Consider the following 11625-nt stretch of genomic DNA (forward strand, 5'->3'; position numbering starts at 1 on the left):
TATTTATGTATCTGTACATATGTGTATACAAGAGCACACAATGTATAAAATGTGTTTAATATATTTATTGTTTTATCAATTAAGTTGTATCCCCCAAAGGTGTATGTTAACCTGGCTAGGTCATGTTTTCATCATTACAGAAGACAATCTCCCCTTTCTCCCAAGGAGTGGCTGGTGGGTTTGTGATTAAAAACTCAATGTTTAAACCACTCTACATCAGGACGCCCATTGTACTTACAGTCCATGTTTTTCTGCTTTTCATCTATTTTCTGCTGATGAACATTTGGATTATGTTCACCTTTTGACTACTGAGATAGTGCTGCAATGGTCATTGAATAACAAGTGTCTCTGCCTCTGATTTTAAATCCTTGGTTATATTGTTGGGATAGAATTGTTGGATCATGTGATAAATATTTAGGCTGAGGCATTTCCAAAAATATCTGCATTGTTCCTTAATCATATCAATGTATGAGGGATCCAAATTTCTCCATAGCTGCACCAACAATTGTTCATTTCCCACAAGTCATCTTTGTTGGCTTGAAGTGGCATCTCATGGTTTTATTTGTATTACCCTCAATTCTTAGGGACATTGAGCATCTTGTTTTGCGCTTTCTAGTCAAGGGTACATTTTCTTTGGTGTAATGTCTATTCAACATCTTTGCCCCTTTTTTGAATTGGTTGCTCGATTTTTTGTTGTTCAGTTAGAGGAGCTCTTTATATAATCGGAATATTAAGCCCTTATTAGATATATGGAGCTAGACCACAAGGTAAATTTGAACAAGGTTAGCAATTAAAATCCACCTTATACAGGGTTACTATGAGTCAGAACTGACACGACTGCACTTAACATTAAATATAAGGTTCCCAAATATTTTATCCCATGCTATCAGGTGAATTTTTACTTGCTAGAATTTTTACTTTTAGTTTTAGTGATTGTATTTCAGACATTGATCCTTTTTGAGTTAATTTTCACATATGATATGAGGTATGGTAGATGTTCATTATGTTATATGTGGAAATTGATGGACTTCGTGCATTTGAAATAACTTAGTACCTTGTTAAAAAAAAATAAATAAATTGCCAATATACATATCTATTTCTGAATTCTCAACTATATGCACTAGTCTATAAATTTGTTCCCATACCAATATCAGGCTACTTTAATTAATACAAATTTTCATGTATCTTAAAATCACTAAGTGCAATCTTTTAAATTATTTTTCAAGAAGACTGCCTTAAAATGCTCCTTGCAGTTCCCTGTAAATCTAAGGATTGTCTTTTCCATTATAAAGAAACTATCTTTTGAAAAACATACAAGGATTGTATAGAATCTGTAGTTTGGATATTATTGACATTTTAAAAATATTAAGTCTTCCAAACCATGAACACAGAATATTCTTTCACAAATATCCTACTGCCAGAGTCAATTCCGACTTATAGTGATCCTATGTTGTTGTTGTTAAGTGTTGTCGAGTCTATTCTGGCTCATAGCAACCCTGTATAGGGTTTTTGAGAGTGTGCATCCTTACAGGAGCAGAAAGCCTCATCTTTCTCCTATGGAACCACTGGTGGGCACAAACCATCAACGTTGTGGATTGTAGTTCAGTGTTTATGGTACAGAGCCACCATGTTCCCTACTGGTCCTATGCTGCTGTTGTCACCGTTTGGCGCTGTTAAAATGTGCTGTCAAGATGTTTCATCTCGTAGTGACCCTTTATAGGTTTTCCAAGTGGCAGCTGGTAAGCTTCAGCCATTGACATTTTGGTTCAAACCAACTTTACAATCCAGTGCCTTAACCCGCAGTGCCATAGGACAGGGTAAAATGGCTCCATGTGGTCCTCAGACAGTTAATTTTTATGGGACCAGAACAACTCATTTCTCCTATGGAGTAGCTGGTGCATTTGAACTGCCAACCTTGTGGTTAAGAGCCCTACAGTAAACCTGTAGCATCACCAACACTCCTTTATAATATACATACATCTTTTATTTCTTTCAGCTGTGTTTTAGAGTTTTCTGTATAAAATTCTTTTACCTTACTAGTTATACTTCATGACATTTTATTCTGTTAGAGTCTATTATAAATAGAATTGCTTCCTTAAAATTATTTCACAATATTCATTATTGATGTAAGGAAAGTTGGGTGATTTTTCTGTACCGACCTTGTAATCTGCCACTTTACTGATTTAGTACCTCTAGTAGCTTTCTTGTGGATTTTTTTGAATTTTATATATAAAGGGTCATGTTCTCTGTTGACAAGAGAATTTCTTATCAATCTGGATATTGTTTTTATGCATTTTTTTTTTTTCTTCTGCCTGACCACTCTGACTAGGACCTGCAATGTAATATAGATTAGCAATGGTGAGAGTAGACATCCTCTCGTGTTCCTTACATGGAAGAAAGGGGAATGCTCTCAGTATTTCTCCAAGAGAATGTTAGCTGTGGTTGTTTCATAAAGGATTTTTTCAGACTGAGAAATTACCCTTTTATTTCTAGTTCACTTTATGACTTTTTTTTGCTTGTTTATATTTAACCAAGAAAAGGTGTTTTCTTCCTTCCTTCCCTCCCTCCCCCTCTTTCCTTTGTTTATGGTCTGAGATGATTATGAGGGTTTTTTTGTTTCACCCTTCCTTTTTAATATGGGATATTACATTGATTGATTCTCTATTGTTGAGCCCACACTTGGGCCTCATCATTCTTAAATTTCAGAAACTTAACACATGTAAGAAAAGTTCTAATCTGATTTATAACATGACAACATGTCCTATCCACAGTATCAATTCAGCAGGAGAAATGTATTGACTGTCTTTTGCTATATACTGTAATATGAAAAAAAAAAAAACAAATACAAAAACCCAAACCTTTCATATACAAAAGAGCAGTTATTATCACATATTTTCTGTGAGTTAAGGAATACTGAGAGGACTCCTTGGGCTTGTCTACACAGAACCTCTCACAATCTACAATAACTGTGATCATTGAAACTAGAGTAAAAGTAAAAAGCAAAACAAGAAGCTATAGCAAATCAAGAACAAAGTAAGGTAGAGAGTTCTGTAATCTCTCTTGAAAGCAGCATCCCTTCAGTTTTGCCACGTTCTATTCATTAGAAGTAAATCACTAGCTCCAGCTCACACTCAAAGGAAAGTAACTACATGAGGATGTGGATCATTGGATTCTTTTAGAAGACCCTTTGCCATAGAATCAGTTAATGTTTGCTTCTCTTAGCCCTCAGAATATGGAAGATCTTTGTATCTGACCAGAGACATACACCACCAACTATTCTCCAGTGACCTATTTTAACAAGTAGTATACAAGACCTGATGTGGTGCTGTGGGTTAATGTGCTGGCTGTACCATAAGGTTGATTTGAACAGCAAGGTCAATGGTTCAAGCTCACCAGCTAATTCTTGGAAACCCTATACAGAGTCACTATGAGTTGGAACCAACTTGACTGCACTTAACAACCACATACAAGATCCTGGTGTGGCACTATAGGATCAATATAGGACCGTGAAACAAAACTTGCCGTTCAAACCCACCAACTGCTCCTCGGATACCCTATACAGGGTCGCTATCAAATGGAACTAACTCAATGGCATACAGCAAAAATTACAACATACAAGATTATAGCCAAGTGATTTACCAGCCTTCATCTGAATCAGGCAGGAAACTCACACAGTAAACTCACACCCATAGTTATGGGTTGACCCACGACATTAATTTATGAGAAAGAATGCACTGCCTATGTACAAGTTATTTTTGTCTATTTTGATAAATTTGCAATCTTTGGTACCTATTTCAAATGCTTTAAATACTATTTTCTACCAGTGAGCACACATGCAAGAAACTCAGAAGCAGTTATTCCATTAGTTTATGAGAAACAGGCCCTAACAATAAATAAATACTCAATTTAAAGCCATATGACCATGAAATGTTTACTATGTCAACTCTCTTAAATTGACCACCCAATACTTAATCTCTTGGAAATGCATCTATTGAACAATTTAAAAAAACTAGGATAGAAAGTGGAGATTTCCTAGTATCAGCTAGGAAAAAAAAGAGGTTTAGGAAGTGGTTCCGAAATCTCATTTATTAAATGTTTAGAACAGCTTAGTTATATAATAGAAGTTTCTGCAGTGCACTTTTTTAAACCCCCATTATTTGTATTTGCTTCTTATTTTGAGTAAATTTTTAAAAAATGAATTTTAAAAAGAAAAGTAAGTTCCTATATTCATCGTCTTCAGCTACCTAGTTATAGGACCTACGACTGGACTGCAAGGTCGGTTTGAACAGCAAGGTCAATGGTTCAAGCTCACCAGCCGCTCCTCAAAAACCCTATACAGGGTTGCTACAAGTCAGAATTGACTCCACAGCACTTAACAACAACAACAAAAACAACAGCTAGTTGCAGCACTGGGCCTAGAATTTACTTGTATGACTAATATAATGTTTTTTTCAAAATCGGCATATATTCTCTAAGATGTTTATATACCATAGAGTTCAACTTGAAGACCAGATGGTTTAGGGCATCAGCTAACTTTTCTTCTAGCCATTTTTCTTTAATCATGGCACAAATAAGCAAAATTGAGAAGAAAACATTATAAGGAAAGGAAAAAGTAAAGTACACGTTTAAGTACTCTCATGCAATTTGGGTCCCTCAAGGGTACCCAAATTATTATTTTGACTTAAAGAATTTAGAGCCAAAAATTCTTCAGGGAAGGGTTAGACAGATGGAAACAGCACTTTGTGAAGCAGATAGACTTAGATGGAAGATACAGTGGGAAACAATAGTTTCACATTTTGAAGTTTTTAAAATAACGGTTTCTATGATTTTAACAGTATTTTTTACTTAAACTTGTGTATTTTCTTTACTTACTGAAATTAAAATTATTTTGTGTCCATGGTCATTCTTTTACTGCAAAAATAACTACAAATTTTACAGGTTCAACATGTGAACAGGGCCTCTTCTACACAGTTTTAAAATGAGGGCTTTGTCTGTAATTCACTTCAGCAACATTTTTATGTTATGCAGCTGGCAAACAAATGCTTTTAATTTAATTGATTCTTTTTTCTGTGGGAATTGTCCAGCAACAATCTGCCCAGAGTAAAAAATATTGAAATTCTCGTCTCTAAGTTTGTTTTTGCATTCCTATTTTCAATGTCTCAAAGATAATCCTTCATGTTTGTACTCATAAATTGCTCATTCTCTGTACTGTCAATATGCTATTCAATTGCTCCTCAATTACACATATTGCTTAGATTTCTGGAAATCCATTTCATTGACATTTATGTCACAAATGAGTTCAAACAAGTTTATTTAATAGATTGATAAATGATACCATGATTGCTGTTTAGAGTAGTTGAATCGGTTCTGACTCATATAGGGTTTCTGAGGCTGTAAATCTTTGTGGAAGGAGCTCTGGTAGCACAGTGGTTACGAATCGGGCTGCGAACCTTAAGGTCAGTGGTTCGAAACTACCAGCCGCTCCGCGGGAGAAAGATGAGGCTTTCTACTCCCGTAATGATTTACACCCTCGGAAACCCTGTACAGGGTCGCTATGACTCGACGGCACTTAACAACAACAACAACAAATCTTTGTGGAAGCAAAAAACCTAATCTTTCTTGTGCAGAGTGGCTGGTGGGCTCACTCTCTGATCTTGTCATTCACTCTTCAGTGCTTATCCTACAGAGCCACTGGGATCCAACATCTTGCTTACACCAAATTAATTGAGGAGTTGTGTTAACAAGGTAGTTGTCATTTATGCACAGAATTAGTATTTTTCTAATTGCATTACTTTCTCTAACAGAAAAAGAACCCCAAGTGAAAATGTGCAAAAATACTGAAAGTGTAAGTCTCTTGCTTCTCCTATTCCAGTCCACAGGAAGATATAGAAGCAACAATTACTTTGATAAAGTAAGGTATTTTAGAGGAGATTAGGAGTATGGTGCTCTAGGAAAAACAGTGAATTGCTAATCTCAAATCATTGGTTCAAACCCACCAGGCTCTCCTTGGGAACCCTATACAGGGTCACTGTGAGTCAGAACAGATCCAACTGCACTTAACAATTATGATATATTTTTTAACAATCTATTAAATAAACTCATTGAACTCTTTTTGTGACATAATTGTCAAAGATGGATTGCCTGAAATCTATGCAATATATGCAATTGAGAAGCAAATGAGTAACATACTGGAGAAGAGAATTTCAAGGTCTTTTTTTTCACAGGGCAGATTGTTGATGGACAATTCCCACAGAAAAAATAATTAATTTAAAGGCATTTGTTTGCCTGCTGGCAATAGCAATGGCATAACATAAAAACGTTACTGAACACCACTACCACCACCACCACCGTATTATTAAAATGTATTTTACTTTGGATTAATGCTCAACACACTGCATATAATTTTCTCCCTTGAATCTTGCTAAACACATTGGATATATTTTATCATTTATTATAGCAACACCCTGACATATACATTATTATTTTTATTTTACAGAGGCATAATCTCAGTTAGAACTGCAAGGCTAGTGGTTCAAGTTTACCAGCCACTCCTTGGAAACCCTAGGAGTTTCAGAGTTACTATTGAGTCTGAACTGACTCAAAGATACTTAATATCAACAACAACAATATGAAATGTAGTGAGATTAAGAAAATTACTAAAAAAAAATTTAAACAGTCAATAAGTGGTTAAGTTTTGCACTTAATTTAGGTCAACTTACTTAAAACTGTCTTTCTCTTATTGTTGTTGGGTGCCATTGAGTCAGTACATATTCATAGTGACCCTATGCACAAAAGAACGAAACACTGCCCAGGCCTGGGCCAACCTCACGATTATTGCCATGCTTGAGCCTACTGATATTTTTAAACAGTGCACAATGGAATTATGAGACAAAAGCAGACACTAACAATATAATCAACAATTTTCTAATATCTTTCTTTAACTAGTCATAATGACAAAGAAATTTGTGGTATGTTTAATAAGTCTTCCATAGCTACTTGTAAGATAAATCAACACCTGTTCAGATGTAGAAGTTACTAACAGTCCAAAACTTTATGATAGCAAGCAGCTGGTTAATTGACTATAAAAATAGTGCGAAGGCCAAATCTAACCTTTGACTTTACAAGAGGATAAGCGAATCCAACTCGATATGAAGTCGAGGCTGATTCATGTGAGGCAGAGATCCGGTATACCTCCACACTTCTTTACCAAATCTGATTCCAACTGACTCTCAAACAGCACTGCTTTTCTACTGGGCTCCAGGATTTATTGCAGCGACCCCACAGAACTCAAATAAAACTCATGATTATGGGATTTACTAGGAAAACTAAAACGTTAAAATTCGGCATCAGAAATACACAGGATACATTCACTTCCCAGCCGTGTCTGCAGGCCGACCTTTCTCTCGGGCCTTTGGCCTCACCGCCTAGCCCCTGCCTTACCCAGACAATGTTACAAAGCTCCTTTAATGCTTCCAATAAAATACCCAAAGGGCATATCACACAACAGTTAAGTCTCAGCCTGAAGGTGCGCAGGGCTAGCTCAGTGGGCCAGTAAATCTAGCTCCTACAATTAAGTGCCTGGAAGCACTCCATTCCACAAGAGAGCCTCTGGCCTGAAGGCATTGAACTTTACTTGCCTCATGGGCTGGGGAGTCCACCGCTCTGACGCTTCTGCTTCTGTTTCCACCACTTCTCCAGCGCCATAACTTTGTCTTCCGGGTCAAGGAGATGCAGCATGCAGGAATCATGGCTTACAAAGGATGTACAGTACTTGCGGCTCGCCTTTCTTGATGATGTTGCGCTCCCTCTTTTCTGCTTCTGGGATGGCTCATTTTATACTCATCAGGAAGGCAACATTGACCAATACCCACGTTAGAGCTCCAAGTTTTTACCATCACAATTAACCTTGTTAACAATCACTTACACGTGAATCTTAAAGTTTTATCACCACCTTCTCCTACCTTCTCTTATCCACACCCTTCAGGAAAAGAGCAAATACCTTCGATCTGCATAATATCAGTCAGTTGTTTGCTAGGAGTTACACAGACTATGGCTAGAAGCGTCATATTAATTCACCATACCACAGTTACTACCCACGAAGCTTATTAATGTTTGCTGTTACAAGCGGAATATTTTGCTTATTCAGACTGATTTTGTTGTTCCCAACTCTATTAAGTTCAGGTGTATCAATTATTGCATTTACATAATCTAATTCGACTCCGGGTGTGGCGCTGTGGGCGGTGCAATCTCACCAGCTGCTCCTCGGAAACCCTATGCAGTGTTGCTATGGGTTGGAATCAACTCAAAGGCACTTAACAAAAACAATGAAATATTATATAGTTCAATTAATTATGATTGTCAAAAAGAAAAAAAGAGTTAAGCATTTTCAAAATACAATGTGGCAAGATCACTAAAATTTTGAAAATTACATATGAAATATAGAGTTGAAAAATCTTGGTTCTATCAAACAAAAATTCATAGAAATGTTTTACAATAATATTTATTTTCTAGAATTTCAATTTTTTTTCTCCATTTAAAAGAACCTAATAATGATCTCCTCTAGAATTTATTTTTTGGATGTGGTTTTTGCAGGAAAGATTATTGCATCTTTCAATTTGTGTCCAGCTACTAAGACCAAAGGTTTTGATCTTGTATGACAAACAACCTGGTCAATAAATGTACATTTGTGTTTTCAGTCAATATTTAAGATAAGCATTTATGAGTTTCATGATTCCAAATTTTAACTGTAATTTTCCTTTATCCAAACAAGTTGCAAATCCTGTTTATGTTCAGTCTTTTTTGAGCATCATCTCAAGAAGTTAATTTTTGAGGTCACAGTCATGGAACCCTAACTGCCTTGAGAAAATACATAGCTGTGTGTCATAGGCGACTAATATAATTTTTCAAAGCCTCTGTTTTCTGATCTCTGGAAAGAAGAAAGCAAATTATGTATCCTGAGAGGTTGTTTTGAAGATCCTAAAACATAGTAAGGACTCCATATGAATTAGATATTAGGGTTGGAGAACATGGTGGATTGGCACAATGGCGGCAGAAATAGCCTAGGGCTTAGCAAAGATTGTGAGGTTGGCCCAGGACCCAGAATGAAACATGTGATAAGGTCGCTATGTGTCACGGCCAACTAGATGGCACCTAACAATAATAACAAGAAATGCCATAATGTGAAAACTAACACTATACATTCTGAAGACCAGTTGTTGTTTTCAAATGCCATGAAGTCATTTTTTGACTGATATCAAACGTGTATAGGTTTCTGTGACTTGAATCTTGGTGGAATCAGAAAGCCTCATCCTTCACCCTCTTTTGACCAGTAGAGACATGATTAATAAAGTTTTGGTTTCCATTCTTGTTTGGATATCAAGTAAATATACTTATTGTATATTGAGAAGACAGTTTCAAATATATATACAGGGTCCGTCATGAGTCATAATGGACTCAAAAGTGAGTAACAACAATAACATATTTATATATAAGCACTGGACTGCTAACCTTAAGGTTAGCACTTCAAACCCACCAGCCACTCAACTGGAGAAAAATGAGGTTTTCTGCTCCCATAATTATGTATAGCCTCGGAAACCCTGTACAGGGTCGCTATGAGTCATAATCCACTTGATGGTAGTGGGTTTGTTTGTGTGTGTGTACATATATACACAAAATATAATTAAGGGATAAAGTTGGGCAAATAATGAATTTTGATCAATGCTTTAAAAATTATGCTTTTATCACATGGCTTTAAAAAGTCCTATACATTACTGTACTTAACAACAACAATGCAGATATTACTTATACTTTCAGCTGTGTTTAAAGGTAGGAAATATATTCTACTATGGGAAAAGCACCACAGAAAATAAAATAGATGAAGATAATATGAATTCTATATTCAGAGCTTGTGTAACTTTTTTGATGAGGATCATACAAGCAGAACAATATAAATACCTTTCAATCAGTGAAGGCAGGTTTCAGGGTTTTACTTGTGTTAGTATGTGAGTCCATTAGAATCATTTAGATTTAGGTTTTGTGGATATACTCAGCCCTGTTTAATGCTGAGCAGGAAATTCAATTCCCAAAATATGAATATGTAAACCTAACTTAACCTACACTGTTGTTGTTGTTGTTAAGTACTGACTCTAGTGACCCTGCAAAGGGTTTCCGAGACTATAAATCTTTACAGAAGCAGAACGCCTCATCTTTCTCCCGTGGAACCGCTGGTAGTTTCGAACTGCTGACATTGAGGTTAGCAGCCCGATTCGTAACCACTACGCTACCAGAGCTCCTTTAACCTACACTACCCAGTATCTATTTTCCCTTCCTAAAATGACCCTTTATTTATTTACCTAAGTTAGCTAACTGATGAGGTTTTTCCAGGAATATGAATCACAAGAAAAATAAAAACTTTCAAATATTGGATCCCAGTCTATTCTTGAAGCTAAATCCTTCTGAGGTCATCACCATGAACAAATGTACCAGTTACAATCACATTCAGCTGTTCTGAGTTACACTGATAACTACTAAATTCCAAGCCCAATTTCTAGTTTTGGACGCCCTAATATTGTTTCAATAATTAGTTTCTTGCTTAGATTATCATGAGTCAGCCCATCATAATCATAACTAAAGAATCATGACTTTAATGAAAAGGGTTAGTTATATGCATTAAACTCAAGAAATCGATTTTCAGAGGGTAAAAGATCATCCATCTCTTGTTTATAGTTTGGAATTAGACTTTACAATCCACACCACCAAAGAGCATAATAGGCAATTACATTATTCTATGGCAGCTGGTGCTCTGGCCTACTATACAATTTTTGTCAGCTGTTGTGAGCAGAAAGAATTCAAAGACCACATAGCAAAGTAGTTTTGACTGAATGTCTGGAAACTTTAAAGCAAAAGAATAGCTAAGCTCAAATTCTTAAATTATCAAACTGCAAATTGAACCTCAAGGACTATGAATATATTGAAATAATACTTATCTTCTCACCACTAGTAGCTGAAATGACTATAAATAAAACTTAGGATTTATTTCTGCAGGTTGTTGATTTGCAAAATCAAATGATCTTTGGTTCCCCCAGGGTTGCCTGGTCTATCCTGTGAAGAGGCATTAATGCAAATGACGTTAAGGAAAATAAAACTTGCAGTGTTGTGATAGTGTTATCTGAGAGGCTCCAAGGTCTCTAATGCTTAAAATGGCACCATTAGCTATTCCCTTCCTTAATTGTTCAGTTTCTGTTGAAGATACTGTAGCTCTCTCACTTGATGGCACATTCTGATAGTCCTGACCTAAAGGTATTCCTCATACTCCATTATTTATTATCACTGCATCCTGGTGTGGTCTTGTACGATCAGCACTGGACTTTGAACAACAAGGTTAGTAGTTCAAACCCACCAGCTGCTCCTTGGAAACCCTATAGAGGGTCACTGTGAGTTCGAACTGACTCAGTGGCACTTAACAGCAACAACAGACATCTGTAATTAGAGGTGAGTACTAGTTTGTGCCACCATATCCTTCAAAAGGCAGAATACAACCCAGAGAGAGAGGGCTTTCTCAGGGAAAGAACTGTAGGACTACATGGGAACTTGAGAATGTATATGCGGGGTGGATTTCAAAAGGAT

At 36.3% G+C, this 11625-nt stretch overlaps 1 pseudogene; it reads left to right on the forward strand.

Moving 5' to 3' along the window:
* Positions 1-7735: 7735 nt before the first annotated feature.
* Positions 7736-11625, forward strand: part of LOC102823099 — a 155596-nt pseudogene continuing 151706 nt past the window's right edge.

Source organism: Chrysochloris asiatica, unplaced genomic scaffold, assembly GCF_000296735.1.
Source record: "Chrysochloris asiatica unplaced genomic scaffold, ChrAsi1.0 scaffold00093, whole genome shotgun sequence".
Taxonomy (NCBI): Eukaryota; Metazoa; Chordata; class Mammalia; order Afrosoricida; family Chrysochloridae; genus Chrysochloris; species Chrysochloris asiatica.